Raw genomic sequence first — 15,758 nt, forward strand, 5'->3', positions numbered from 1 at the left:
GACTTCCGAAGAGGTGAGCCCCGCTGAGGACAGAAAAGTCAAAAATTTAGCCCACTTAAGGGCATAAGAACGCTGGATGCAAGGCTTTCAGGAAGCCAGGATGATTTCTCGGACCGGTACTGAGAACTGAGTCAAGGCTGGATCCTCCTCCACGCCACAAGATGGAGAGTGTCCACGTCGGGGTCATGAACCCAACTGTCGTGAAGGATCAGGAGGTCGGCACAGAGCAGCAGAGGCCAGAGTTGGTTGTTGGAGAGATGAAGGAGGGGGGTGAGCCACGGCTGTCTCAGTCACCAAAGGGTGATCAGGATCGCATCCGATCTGTCTGTGCGTAGCTTTTCTACCGAACTAGTGATCAGAGGAAATGGGGGGAAGGCATAGAACTTTTTGCCAGACCATTGGAAGATGAAGGCATCCTCCCCGAGGTGAAGGGATCCTGGAGCAGAAGTGGTCGCAATGAGTGTTGAGATGAGAGGCAAAAAGGTAGACGTCTGGTGTTCCCCATGGAAAGAAGAGGTGGAGGGCAACCTGAGGATTCAGTTGCCACTCATGACAAGAGTCTAGAGTCCTGCTCAGCTTGTCTGCAAGCTCATTCTCCTACCCAAGAGTGGAGAGAGTGGGCAACAGGCCTTGGGACAGTGATCCATTTCCATGGGTTGTCGAAGGCAGGGTTGAAGACTGAGAGGAGCCATGACTGGAAGGGACACATCCGGAGGCAGGGTCATGGCATGATGTATGTCGTGGATGCCATATGGCCGAGGGCGAACTGAGCTGTTCATGCAGTGATGTGCTGGAAGGCAAGGCAGTGAAGAATTGCAGACCTGAGGTTGAGGAACCTGTCGTGAGGAAGGTATGCTCTGCAGGTCATGGAGTCCAAGGTGGCCCCTATGAAGCACACCCATTGGTTTGGGCAAAGGGTGGACTTTTCTCTGTTGATCCTGAGTCCCAAGTGGTGAAGGAGAGAGAGTGCTGACTCGAGATGAGCATCTGTCTGGATGGGGCCACGAACAACCAATCATCGAGGTAAGGAAAGAAGATGATGTTTTGTTGGCGGAGGTATGCAGCTACGATCGCCATACACTTTGTGAAAACTCTCGAGGCAGTGAAAAGTCCAAAAGGCAGTACTCGGTACTGAAAACAGCTGGGGCCGACAGAGAAGGCAAGGAGGTCCCAGTGGTCCTCTCGGATGCTGATGTGGAAATAGGCATCCCGGAGATCCAATGTGGCGAACCAGTCTAACTCCTGAAGGAGAGGCAAGATAGAGGCCAAGGTTACCATGCGGAAACACTTATAGGCAATGAAAGAGTTGTGAAAACACAAGTCCAGGATGGGACGGAGTCACGGAGGCCAACTGAGGCTTTTGAGACAATGAACTATCTGGAGAAAAGGCAATGTTGGGTCCGAGACGGAGGGACGGGCTTGATGGCCCCTTTCTGAAGCAAGGAGCACATTTCGTCGAGAAGGGTGTCTGAGGGTGGAGTGGTGAGAATGATGCCCTTTGGGGGAGAGGATTGGAGCTCCAGGGCATAACCCCTACAGATGATGGAAAGCACCCAGGAGTTGGATGTTATGGAGGCCCAAGAATGGAGGAAGTGGGCCAGGTGATCCCCAAAGGGAGTTGACAGCACGGAGTGCGCTGGGGAACTTCAGAAGCGGCACTTGCCTTGTTCTGCATCCTTCTTATGGAAGGGTTGCTTGTATTTTTGTTTCTGTTGGCGTTTCCCCTGTTGTTGGGGAGGGAAGCACTGCTGTTGGTAGTCCGCGCACTGGTTAGATCTGGTTGGGGGGTAGGGGGGTCTTTGCCATCCCAAATGGCATTGAGAGAAAGGAGAGCGAGAAGTGGAGGAAGAAGACATACTGTATTTACGGGCTGTGTTCTTCCATTTTGTTTTTGAAGTCAAGCTTCTCATCAGTCTCCTTATGAAACAGTCTCGTGATGTCAAAGGGGAGTTCTTCAATGGCCTGTCTGGCTTGAGGCGTTAGGTCCGAAGACCTTAGCCAGGCATGGCATCGTAAGGCCAGAGCGCCTGAGAGTTGTTGGGAAGCACAGTCAACCGAGTGTTGGGCCGCTGAGATCTGATGTTAGGCCAGTGCATGAGTTTCTGCATGGATGGTCATGGCCATCTGTATCTTGTCCTCAGGGAGGTCTTCATACAAGGGAAGAGCTTTCTCCCAAAGCTGCTGTTGGTAGGCAGCCATACACGTTGAGTAGTTCTGGATTTTGAGGTCCAGGACCACGGAGGCATAGGATTTCTGCACCATGGTGTCGAGCTTACGACTCTCTTTGTCATTAAGGGTCAAAGCTGTCTTCAGGGCTGAGTGAATTGTGAGGCTTCCACAACTGCCGAGTTTGGGCGAGGGTGTTCAAAGAGCCAAATCTCTTCCGAGGGTGTGATACGGTAAGATTGTCAAGTTTTTTTGGTGGAAGGTTGGGCCATGGACAAAGTGGGCCAAGAACTGTTTGCAATCCTGGACAACGGTGGTAGGAATGCAATGGAGGTCAGAGTTGGGACCTTGTCCCAAACCCTCTTATCAATGGGATCAAGAGCTTGAGAGTCTGCATGGAGGACTTCAATATTTGGGGCCTTGCCCATTCGGATCATTTGTTCCAAAAAGGAAAAAATGTTATCTGAAGGAGAGGGGGCCTCAAGAGAGGCAAAGAGCCTGCGCTGTGAGCTGGAACATCGTCAGAGACAAAGATGTTTATCACACTATGCTCTTAAAGAGGTACTATTCCAGTGTGACTCCTCTAGCTGCCTCGTTGCATGCTGGGATTGGCAGTTTTAGGAGGGTTATTTAGAATTCTCAGGCAGAGAAGTTTCAGCTCCTTTAACATGCCAATCCCCGCATGCACAGGAGGCAGCTAGAGGAGTCACCTGGAATAGTACCTCTTTAAGAGCATATGTGATAACATCAAAGTGTTCTGCGGATTCCGCGGAAGCTAACCTGGTCCTGGTGCAGGCCGAGAGGGCCTGAGTGGTTACCATACCAGGAACGAGGGGTGCATTTGCAGGAAAACAGTAGAAGTTGACTGTATGGGTCGGACTGGTTCTACTCGGAAGCCAAGGATGGACGAGACCGCAAGTGGAATGGACGCAGCCGATGACCTTGGAGGAGGCAAGCGAGGTTCAACAGGTTGAAGGTTGAAACAAAACAGCCTCCTGGACTTAAGAAGATACAAAAGGCAAAAAATAGTGCCTGTGGCTTTGATCAAAGACAACATCCGTCTGGGGTTCAGCAAGGACAGAGGATGTGTGTAACAGTTACCCTCTTTTTATGGCTGGCGGTAGGGTCTTTTTTTTATATATTAGCGTGGAGCTGAGATGTGACTGACAAACTTTTATGTAAACCAAAATATAAACTTTATTAACAAAATGGTTGAACATCTCTTTCTTGAACTGATGATATTTGTAACAGCTAGTTCGGCACAGGTTACTTAGTTACATTTTATTCATTGACTCGGCTATGTCACTTCACTTTTCCCACGTATTTCCAATTAAATAGGGACTTTTCCGACTTATTTAGACAAGTCCTTCTCTTAACTCAGCCACCAAGGCTAATCATATCCCACAGGATATCACACTCCAGCCTCTCCCTTTTCTAAAGGTCTGGCAGTGAAACGGTAGGGAGCCCTTTTCTCACTCAGACTCTACCCCTAACCGTCCTTCTCGAGCCCTGGAACCCTCCCTCTCAGGATTCCAGCCCCTAACTAACACATTCCCGCAGGAACTCCCAGACCCCAGTCCTCTCTCCCCAAGATTCTAAACCCTAACTGCCGTTCCAAACTGTCCCGGTTCCAACTGACTCCCCAACTGTCAGTTCGGAATCTTCAAAAGTTCCAGCCTACAGGCTATTGGCTGGTCCTCAGCTGCCTTCTGATTGGACAGCTGGGAGTGCTCTCCATTACAGATGCATCATAGTTCTGTTCATCCTGGAAACAAACAACCTCCGAACTCTGGGAGAGTTGGTCTGGTATCACCACCTGGGTGAAAGGAGAAAGTTCCTCTTCACTCTCCAAGAGTTTGTAGGGTTCAGACAAGGAATGCAGAAAGGTGTCTGGTCGGGCCTGGGAGTTGGGATGAGGAGACAATTGAGGTTGACGTGTTGGTTGGGTACCGAGCAAAGTTCGGTGTCAGCGGGCTGGGCAGATGTGTCGGTACGGGACCGGTGGTCAGAGTCCGGACAGGGACGGGACTTCTTTCTGGAGTGATAGGATGAGTCTTTGGACTTGACCCAAGATTTGTGCTTTCTCTTTTCCAGTTTGGAGTCTGAGGACTTTTTGCTCTTTGGTGAGGATGGGTGGCCAGCCACATCCAGGTCTGAAGACCTCTGTTTGTCTGGGGTTGGTGACCCAGAAATTTCTGGAGACGGTTTGCCCTCGGCAGCAGTAGCCTTGGCAGGGACCCCTGAGGCCAGAGATGGGAGCTTGCTCTTGGCAGAGGCTCTAGAGGTGGAGGGAGTCTTCAAAATTTGTGCGTAGAGCATGGATCTCAGGCGCATCTCCCTATTCTTCCTGGCCTGTGGAGTGAAGGCCATGCAGTGAGGGCAGGAAGCAGAGACGTGGCCCTCACCCAGGCAGAAGAGGCACAAGGAGTGTCCGTCGAGTGGCGGGATGTTTGTCCCACATTCAGTGTAGTTTTTAAAGAGTGTGCAGACATCTTTAGACCAAAGCCAAGGGACAAAGAGAAAGAATTGTCAAGAAGTCTGAGTGTTATCATTAATCAGAGTCCAAAACCAAGCCCAAATCACAAACCAACAAGTACTCAGAGTCAAACAAAGTCAGAGCAAATGCAGAAAACAAAAGCTAAGGAAGGAGGGATTCTAAGCGAGGTTCCTAAGCTGCTCATGCAGCGGACAAAAGGAACTGAGAAAGGGCAGGAAGACATCCTGCTTATATAAATGGTGGGCAGAGCTACCGCCAAAAAGTCTTCCCTAGCAATTCCAGTAGGATCCGGAAATGCTGCGCAAGCGCAGAATAACCCATTTGTATGCTTTGCATAGACCACAAAGAAGAACACATGCAAGCTAAATGGATAGCTGTTGGGCTCATTTGGGAGAAGTTTCGCCTATGAGTACCATCAATATCACCTGGCTGAGAAGTCTTCCTTGTTCATTTCATAAACTTGTGCACTTTCAGCCCAACTTTTTCAATGGTTCGAAGATTTGGAGGTAAGGCCAGATTGAGACATCTAGGATGGGTGTGCCTTTATACACATTCATAAATGTAAAGGACAGAGGTGGGCAGATTAATCTCAAACCAAGTAGAGCTCAGTGCAAATACCATGCAATTTGAATTAAAGAATTCTGAGCCCAGGACATTGGTCTAAATACACAAATTAAATGTAGGCCACAGTTCTTCTTCAGATTGCCCCAAGCTTTCTTCATTTCAGCTCTGTAATGAAGAGCAGGAGGGGAATAATTTTGCTAATGCTATTGTAGAATAATTATGGAATACAAAATTGGTCCATTTACTGCTAATAGCCCAAAGATAGCCAGTAGAATCTAATCTACCTTCTGCTCATCCTGTTCTAGGTCACACCCACACAACAGCTGCCTGTACTTCTTGATTACTTCACAGTAGGGGAGGCATCTTTGGAAAGACCAGTATATTTTTATTTTCTGGACAACCTGAAGTGAAAAGCTGGGGGCTGGTTTGGCAATGGTCTGATTAGCTGGAGAACACAGTATATAGATTTTTAAGGGACTGAATGTGTTGATTCAACACATCCAAAGTATTAAATACATGTTGAAGGGTTCTCATCTTAGAATGCCATCAATTATCCTACAAAGTTCTGCAGACCTCTTTCAATTTTATGATACTTTCACATATTAGAATAAAGAAATTTACCTCTTTCTTTTGTCAAAGTCACAAGGGTAGATAACAAAAACAACATGCCATTGATAATGCTGCTGCCAACTAAGGTTTGTGCCAGACAGAAAAAATCAGGCTTCTTAATATGGAGTCACCAGGGTCAAAAAGATGACATATAACAGATCCACTGGATACAAAAAATTCCATTTTAAATAGTTTCTGAGGATGAAGTCCCAACTGATTCAATAAAGGTTGGAAATATAGACAGAAAGAGAGGAATTCCCCTCCCCCACAAAATAAATCATCAAATAAAACTAATATGCAGGACCTGGGAGTCCGTGTGGTGTAGTGATTTGAGTGTTGGACTGTGACTCTGGAAGCCATGGTTCGATTCCTGGCTCACCCATGAAACCTACTGGGTGACCTTGGGCAGGTCACACACTCTCAGCCTCAGGGGAAGGCAATGGAAAACCACCTCTGAGCAAATCTTGCCAAGAAAGCCTCTTAATAGGATTGCCTCAGGGTCATCATAAATCAGAAATGACTTGAAGGCATACAACAACAATGCAGAACCTGGATGTTCCCAAGGCATTTTTCTCTTCCTCTAGATTATATCTAGTCAAAGAGAAACACAATCAACCCCTATGGGCAGCTGCCATTGTACATTTAAAACCATAAGCAATTTGAACAAGATTTTCTGTATCCAGGGGACCCCTTCTCTTATTACTCCAATGGCCTACACCCACCATGTTTGGAAATTCCCCATCCATCCATCCATCCATCCATCCATCCATCCATCCTTATCAAACCAAAACAGAAGTGCAGAACTGAGCAGGTAGGGTTAAGCCATGTATTTTTCTAGAACTTTTGACCCACATACCACCAACAGAGTACTTGTACTTGCACTGGGGTCACGTTTCAGCCTCTCCCATATATACTCGGATGGTAACTTGGGAGTTCTGCTAATCCAGCTGGTGCAATCTGTGTTGCAGATCTAATACAATCGTCTTGTCACACATGATTTCAGCAAAATGCTTCATATACAGGGAATTTAAATTCCTATACACCCTTCACTGCTTGTTTTGAAGACAGTGGGATTCCCTTTGCCCCCTTATTAGAGAACAACTCTTTAAATATTAGCTCATAGTTAATGATAGGCAGACATGCTTGGTTGCTGCTCATTGCCTCTTGTTCGTTCCTGACTATAAAAAGCTCCCCCACACCCTTGAAAGGCATCCACTTGCTCCCAATGGCAAGGCAATTCTCCCACAGCACAAAGGACCCAAGTGTCATCTTCTCTTACACGCATTGTGGCAATGTTTTCCACAAGTTTAAGTTCTCAAGAGGCTTCCTTGATAAAGAGAAACCCACAAACAGATAAGCCAGTTAAGAAAACACTAGCTGCCACATCAGCCCTCTCTTGTTACACGAGGAAGGGTTTTTAAAAATTCATGTCCCTTCCCCTTTTGGATATTGACAATTCTAACAACTTTAGCTCACCTGGCCACCAAGAAAGCAGAGTCATCTATCAAGCAAGACAGGAGACACAGCTATATAGGTTCACATCCCCTCACTGTCTGTTAAGAGACCTGTGTTTTACAAAGCAAACAGCCACATTCCCATCTTTGGTTACAGGCCTACGTACCAAATGCAAAAACAGGTACCAGTGGCTGCAGGAAAATCTCTGAGCTCTTGTAGTTCCCAGTGAGTGTGCTGGGAGAAGTGGAGTCAGGACAGCTTTATAGCTAATTCCATTTAGTCTGACTCAAATGGAGTGACTTGACAACTAAGATAGCCTTTATACTGGAGTGTCCTTTTCCCTTTCTGTGTGGCATTCAGGGAGGAGCACCCCCAATATAGCAGCATCAGCCACCCGCCTGTGCTTCCCAAGGTGTCATTCTTCACTATCCTGGAGAGGTGCCATATCCCAGTGTAAGAGGATACTACTGCAGTGTTTAGACACATAGAGATGACATGACGACACGAAGCAGGAAAAAGACTTGGTTATAACAGTTGAACAAAGCACCAGCCCTTCATCAACCGGAAGGCGCCAACACAAACATGGATCCTCTATCAGGGCAGTCCTGGCAGTGGACCCAAGGCTCCCACCTGCTCCTATTAATCCTCATTACTTCCTCTTCTGGGTATCCTGCTGCAGACATATATCTTCTGAACTTACATCCCATTTGGGGAGACAGCCAGGATATAAATTTCTGTTGCTCTGAGTTTTTATAACTTTTTATAACTTGATTCTGATCACTGGGACATGTTTGTCTTTGCTTCATTTTGATCAGCTTTCCTGAAAGAATGTTATATTTAAGTTTTTTAAATTAATTAATTAAAAAAACTTAAATAGAAAATTCTTTCAGGAAAGCTGATCAAAACGAAGCAAAAACAAACATGTCCCAGTGATCAGAACTAAGTTATAAAAAGTTATAAAAACTCAGAGCAACAGAAAAATCCTTATAAAAGGGAAATACTAAGTTTTCTCCTAACATCTAATGAGCCTATATGGAGGAACACTCTGTGCACAAAATACCGCAGCCAGTCACCCAGTGTTGGTCTTATGACTCTGGAAATCAGTCTCAATGTTAAGGATTTACCTTAGCTTTGCACCCTTACAGATGGGCTGTGTTCTTCTACAGAGAAGAAAAAGAATAAATGGGATGGGAGGTACTTTGGAAAGGGACGAGCAGTGAAGTGAAGAAAACAACTTGTTGTTTGGGACACCATCAAGATATCCCAAAAGACTGTTCTTCAGTTTAACATAGTAGATATTCAAGTGGCACTACAATCAGAACAATTTTAACATTGTTTTGAATTTTTAAAAACAAAATGAAAATGCCAAGTCTAGATCACAAAAAAATCTATCAGCTAAATTCAATGGCTAGTCCCAGCTAAAGTAGACCCGCTGCAGGGATTTATATAAAGGTTGGGTTACCATTCAGCAACTGATTCAATGAGCCTATTCTAGTTGGTACTAGCAATTGGATTTAGGCCCACGCTCTTAGGAACAATAAGCTGCTTCAAAACAGTTGTCTTCATTATATAAGTGCTCATGTACCAAGCGTGACTATAATGTAGAAAAACCCAGGAAACTACCTCACCAGCTGCATTCTTGTCACATAGGAAGGGGGAAAATGTGCTCAGCAACTATCTGCCACACATTCCTTCTACAAACAGAAGAGTTATAAATGTTCTGTAAGATGGGGGACAAACATAAAACTATGACTGCAGGGATTTTTCAGGGTTTGAAGGAGACAGATGGCCCAAGATACCATTTCAGGACTGCTCAGTTATGGGACTGGTTATATGCAGACTCATCTTCACTGCCAAGGGGGCCAATAATCAGATGTTCAGCCTTGTGTTCCAAGAACTAGATTGACTTTCCCACGTGGGAGCTGAGACAGAAAGTAGCTGAATGTTTTATAGGTTAGTGTCAGTCAGTCCAGAAAGAAACCTGAGTCAGAAGGGAGGAACAAAGGATACAAAGGTCTGGATTAATTCCTTCTGTGGCTTCTATACCATGACTCCTTAGTGTGATTCAGCAAGTGGATTTCTTCTATCACAGAGAATAGAAAATTAAACTTTTCCAGCTGGACATGCCCCAGTTTGGTTTCTGGTGACATGCTAAACTTTAGCACAAAAATTATTAATAATTAGAAATTCCATTTCCTGGAAATGAAACACCTAAACTGGGCTCTACATGCTAATGGTTACTCCAGCTCAGACATCAGAAGAGCTGCCAGACCCAGAAGAAACCACAAGAGTGAAGACAACCACCCACCCAAAGGGGAGGGATTTTTACTATACATCAAAGTAGTCATGGACAGAATAGGGAAACTGATGAGGAAACACAACTTCCAAATGATCTACAGACCAACCATGAAAATCCAGAAAATGCTGTGCACAGCGAAGGACTGGAGACACTGTCTCACGGCTGCAGGAGTCTACTGCATACCATGCAGCTATGGAAAAGTCTACATAGGGACAACTAAATGTAGTGTTCAAACATAAATCAAGGAATACGAGAGACATTTCAGGCTGGGCCAGCCAGAAAAATCAGCAGTAGCACAACACATTACAGTATAAACCATCCTGGGCATAAAATACAGTGGACCCTTGTTATACGCTGGGGTTTGGTTCCAAGATCTCCCGTGTATAACAAAATCAGTGTATGCTCAAGTCCCATTACATATAATGACATAGCTAAATGGTGTCCCTCATAAAAAATGGAAAATCAAGGTAAATTTATACTTTTTTGGAACATTTTCAAACCGTGTATGCTTAAATCCGTGTATAAAAATCCGTGTATAAGAAGGGCCGACTGTACTATTTGAAAACACTGAAATTCTGGACCATATCAACAACTATCAGGTCAGAATGCAAAGGGAAGCCATTGAAATCAACAAACAACTGGGCAACTTCAACAGGAAAGAAGAAACCCTGAAAATAAACAACGTTTCGCTACCAGTCCTGAAAAACACCAAAATCAAGACTGAACATATGCAAAGGAACACCATCCAGGGTCAGGGGGCTCCCCCCACAGACAATGAATTGCTAATTAAAGAAACATACATATCCTCTCGCATATCCTCCCACCTGGAGGCCTTGCCATTCAACAACAGACCAACACACAGATCAACATGTAAATCATTTCCTCCCAGCCAAAAGTTACACAATATAACTATACTCCACTCATTTCCATGCCAGCATTCTCTGAAGATTCAAGCCACAGATGCAGATGAAACGTCAGGAATAAATTCTTCCAGAATATGGCCACATGGTCCGAAAAAACCACATAAAACTATGGATGCCAGCTGTGAATGCCTTCAACTTCACAAAAATTAGATGATTTGTGCACAGTGCCATATGGGTATGCAGAACAAGGGGAAACACTTGTACAATCTAACAACTATCCATCACTACCAAAAACTACTTACTTCGTGTGGAATAAACAAGTGATAACTCACAGTCTATTAACAAGTAATGTTATTCTGACAAACTAAAACTGGAATTTATCACTCTTAGCTGTAAAAGCTTCTCTTTTTTGGTAAACTTTACAAAAACAGATTATGTTTTTGGAAACAGCTTACTTTTCTACAGAGGATCAAGTTTCTCAAACTATAGCAATTATGCCTCTCCAAGGCTCCCCAACCCCAGGTTCACACAAGTACTTGTTAAGTCTTGTTATTCACACAAATTCCTTTCAGGTTCAAGGCATGATACAGCACCAAGGTTTCTAGAAACATAGTCAAACCTTCAGCTCAACAGGGATTCTATTTTTGAGATGGTATAGATAAATAACTTCCCGTCTTGTTTGTGCATCTTGAATTTCTGGAGTTAATCTGAGAAGATACATGTAGGAGACCAATACAGAATAAGCTAAATTTGAAGAGGAAAAATCATTTCACTGTAATCTGAAAAGACTTGAAGATCTGTGTTTTGTGCTTGTGTTCATACATACAGGAAGACTGTGCTGTAATTATCCACCTCTGTAGGTTTAATTAAAAGCAGCCTCTCCCTGGGCACCACCCTTCAATATTTCCACTCAAATGCCCAGGCACTATCTGGGTGTATTAAAGAACCAAATCCATGGAAGTCTCTCTGTCAAGAAGAGCAGTAGGCTCCTTCATGGTAGTCAGTAACTACCATGAAGAATGGTAGATAAGTCTCCCTGAGGGATACACTCAGTCCAGCAAAGATGTTTATATAGTCCTTCAGGAACAACAACAGAGAGACCTATTTTTATAGAAAAAAACTAATGTTTCCTATTAGCCAAAGTTACATCTAAATATATATGCTGTAGAACCAAGTAAAAGGTGTGTTTTTCTGGCTTTCAGGCTCATGGTCAAGTTCGATTATTTATCTCTGCTCTCTTCCTGAGACCAAATACATGCATCCCTCCATACTTGTGGATTTGATATTTGCGGATTTGATTATTCACAGATTTCATTAATATGTTCTCCCTAGGAATAACTAGTTCCTCCAATGCAACTCTATGGTCCACTATAAAAGTTGCACTGAAAGACCTAGAGATTCCTAGAGAGAATAATTCACTAGGCATTTGTAGCTCCTCCAGGTCAGTGTCTGTCAGATGTTGACCACACAGTTGCACTGGAGGACCTAGAGATTCATAGAGAGGTGTTCTCTCAGATAAAAACATGGTGTTTTTCTTATTTTTTTTCCCTGTATTCACAGGGGGCTTGTGCCCCTAATCCTAGTGAATATGGAGGGACAAGTGTATTTCCAAATTGGGATAAAGTGGTGGCTGTCATCATTGTCTATACTTTGCCTTTTTTACAAAATGGAATACAAGGCAGATTAGTCTGACATGGTTTTGCTTAGGAAGCAAAGAGGACCTCTGACTAGTTTCATTTGCTCATCGCAAAACAAAAATTTCCTCATACAGTTTCTCATAAGTCGAATACCAAAACTGTGAATAATATACAGTAATCACTGGTGACACCAATATTCAATTATATAAATAGTAGCATGTTGAATAATGGATTCAGGGACAAGACGTCTTTCTCTGCCCTGCCACTTTATCTAGGGGCACCATTATGGGAGTCCTTTATCTTTCCTGGCAATTTGTGTTAAAAGAATTTCTGCTTATCATACTAGCCAAGGCATAAAAATAAATTACTGGTAATTAAACTTGCTCTATAGTGGTTTGTTTATATTCATTTGGCCAGGGAATAACCTAACATTGTAGTTACTCAAAATGCTAGAATGTCAATCACTATTACAATTAATACAGTTAGTATGGGGGGGAAGTCTGCATTGCTGCGTTATCATCATCTGAATCTACTGAGCAACACAAGTACTCACCCCTCTTCCACAGTGCCTTAAAATTCACTTCTTGTCTTGCATGTTTACTTCAGTCTGATTTTACAGAGGAGCGTCATCATTTAGTATTCCACAAAGCAACCTTTGTTGCTATGCTGAACACAGTAAGAATGTCCTATGCAAATGTTTGCAATGGTTTTTCTTTTTCCTTCTCCAGGGGGTACTCCCTTGGAGGAGTCACCTAGTTGAGAAAGGAGCCAGGAACAGCCTCTTCCCAGCCTCTCCCTTGAAACCAATGCCTGTCTGAACTGCCTAATCCAGTTTTAGAAAAGTTCTAGCCAAATGCTGCAACCCCACAGGTGACACACCAGATGACATTTCCTCAACAGAAACCTTAGTAAGGCATGCAGCAGTAAACATAGAAACACAACAGGATTGAGAGAACTCTTATTTTTGAAATGTAAGACAAGCAGAGAAATCTCTGAAAGAGTTGAATATTGAATGCAATTGGATGTCTATGGTTTAAAGATGGCTTGTCCACTGAACAGCTCACCCATCTGCTGCCACTACTGTCAATGGTTGCCTGCACTGACCCAGTTTTACATCCATTCCATGAAAACCTGGTCCAATAGCCCCAACCAAGCTCCTGCCTTCTAAGGTATCTCTTTAGATTGAGATTTCCTTCCTAATACTGTTGTTTTTGACAACTGCCCCAAGTCGGCCCCAATTCATGTGGCCCTGTGGATGAGACATTGCCAAGACCCCCTATCCTCCACTGCTCTCCTCAATTCCTGGAAGGGGGGGGGATTGTTCTGTTTCTTAACAGTACAAATTTCAATATCATGTAATGAAGAAAATATATAAATACTTAATATTACTCCTAATATTATGTTTTTCCTTCATGTAGGATATTGCAATTTGTACTGTTAAGAAATAGAACAATTTTTCTTTAGAATGCCTCTTTGAAATATGGACAATAAGCTGTTATATATTCATTTTCATCACAACTGTTCTCTACATTCATGACTGATCCTTAGGTTTCGGGGCTTCCAGTCTAAAATAAAAGTCTGGAAAAAAACCAGAGCAGTTTGTTGTATCACTGAGATGGAACCCATCACCTACTACCAAATGTAAGGATCCAAAGAAGGCTTACTAAAATAGAATAGATCAGACAGAAAGAGAGGAGTGTCATCCTTACATACAGAAGATACATATAAATATCAGGATATTCATGTATCTGGATGTGGAAGATCAGCTGAAAACATTATGAGGTATGTTTTTTTTAGGGGGGGGATATAATAGTGCTATAAATTGTATAATTTTACTACAGACTGAAAAGTCATGCAGGAGTCTTGCGTAATGGCTTGTAAGATCAGATTTCCAAACTTTAAAAGAGAGTAATGAAGACTTCAGCTACTCTCATATCTGTTAGAAGTCAAACTCTGGTGAAAATTGGGTATGATCCCTTGGAAAGAAATATTGATGAATGCGTGAATTTAAGGTGGATGGAGTGTCCCAAAAACAAAACCTTGAAGGCACAATTGCAAACAGCTCCAATGAGAAAGCAAAATGGGAGATAACCAACAAATGGGCAGCTACACAAGAAGATTACAGTATTTTTGATGATCCAGTGGTTTCAAATTACAAGAAAAGAAAACTGCACCAAAACATTAGGGAGGAATTTCTTTGGAAGAATTGTTCAATTGTAGAATAGACTATGTGTCATGTGTGTGGACACTCCTTTGGAAATCATTAAGCAAAGGTTGGATGCGGCATCTTTCGGAGTGCTGAATCAGATGACCTTGCAGCCCGTTCTAACTCAAATATTCTATTAAATGTAGACCCCTATTTTCTTAGGAAATGCTGAAAAGAGACAACTAGTATCTGGTCCACTTGACCTTAGTACTGGAAGGAAAGTTTATATAGAGTTGTAAGGCCTCATGGGCCACTGAGTCCAACCCCTGCTCAGTGCAGAATTTCCAGCTAAAGCATCCCAACAGGTATCTGTCCAGCCTCTTTTCTGAAGATGTCCACCACCTCTCAAGGAATTTGGTTCCATTTCCAAAATGCTCTTATGGTCAGGGTCCCCCTAATGTTCAATTGAAATCTACTTCTCTGTAACTTCAAACCATTAGATCCAATCCAATCATACCCTCTGTGGTAGCAGAAAACATGCCTGCTTCTTCCTCTCTGTGACAGCCCTTCAGGTATTTAAATAGTGTAATTATGTCATCCCTCAGTCTTCTCTTCTCCAAACTGAACAAACCCAGCTCCTTCAAGCTTTCTTTGTGTTTTGTTTCCCATACGTCTTATCATGCCTTTCTCTGAAACTGCACCAACTTGTCTATATCCTTCTTAAAATGAGGTGCCCAGAACTTCATGCAACCAAAAAGACAACTGAACACACAGACATCACTGGATGGACAATATAAAAATCAGATAGATTACATAATTGGAAGCAGAAGATGGAAAAGCTCTATTCTTGTTGCAAAAACAAGACCAGGAGCAGATTGTGTCAACTACCAATATCATAAATTAGAGTAAGGCTAAAGAAGAGCACTAAACCAACCATCATCATGCCAAAATATAATCTAAAGGACATCCCTGTTGAATTTAAAGATAATGTTAAAAACACGTTTGCACTTTTAAGCTTAATTGACTGGGAACCAAATGAAGTATGGACTGAAGCCAAAGACATTGTCAAGGAGGAATGCAGAAAAATGCTATCTATAGCCAAAGGGAAAGAGAAGCCTCAATAGATGACAGACAAAACTCTTCAAGCAGTAAAGAACAAACAAGAGACAAAAGTTAAAGGTGACAGAAACAGAAACAAAACCCTGAATGCAACTGTTCAATGGCTATTGTGCAGGGACAAGGAAACCTACTATAATAATCAATGCAGAGAAACAGAAGATAACAAAAAAGAAAGAACAAGAGATTTCTTCCACAAGATCCATGAAATCAATGAGAAATTTAAACCAACCAGCAGGGGAAATTACATTACCAAGTTGAAATAAATAGATGATGGAAGCAAAACACTGATAAGGATGCCCTCCATCCCATCATCTAAGTCACTGATAAAAACATTGAAGCATAATAGATTAATGAGCAGTCAGTCTATGAACATTTAGGAAAGAATGTTATGATTACAATGAGC

General features: G+C 43.1%; 1 protein-coding gene across 4 annotated transcripts in view; it reads right to left on the reverse strand.

Annotated features, from left to right (window-relative positions):
• Positions 1-15,758, reverse strand: part of PACSIN3 (protein kinase C and casein kinase substrate in neurons 3) — a 47,207-nt gene that overhangs the window by 16,596 nt on the left and 14,853 nt on the right. The window contains exon 1 of one of the 4 annotated variants that reach the window (XM_042461461.1): positions 12,644-12,841. The exons of 2 other annotated variants lie outside the window; for them this stretch is intronic. The gene's annotated coding sequence lies outside the window, so the exon portion shown is untranslated. Of the gene's footprint in view, positions 1-7,457; positions 7,616-12,643; positions 12,842-15,758 lie in introns of those variants that run through there. One more of the 4 variants, XM_042461445.1, reaches the window with a different exon arrangement.

The sequence above is a fragment of the Sceloporus undulatus genome, chromosome 1, assembly GCF_019175285.1.
Source record: "Sceloporus undulatus isolate JIND9_A2432 ecotype Alabama chromosome 1, SceUnd_v1.1, whole genome shotgun sequence".
NCBI classification, from domain to species: domain Eukaryota; kingdom Metazoa; phylum Chordata; class Lepidosauria; order Squamata; family Phrynosomatidae; genus Sceloporus; species Sceloporus undulatus.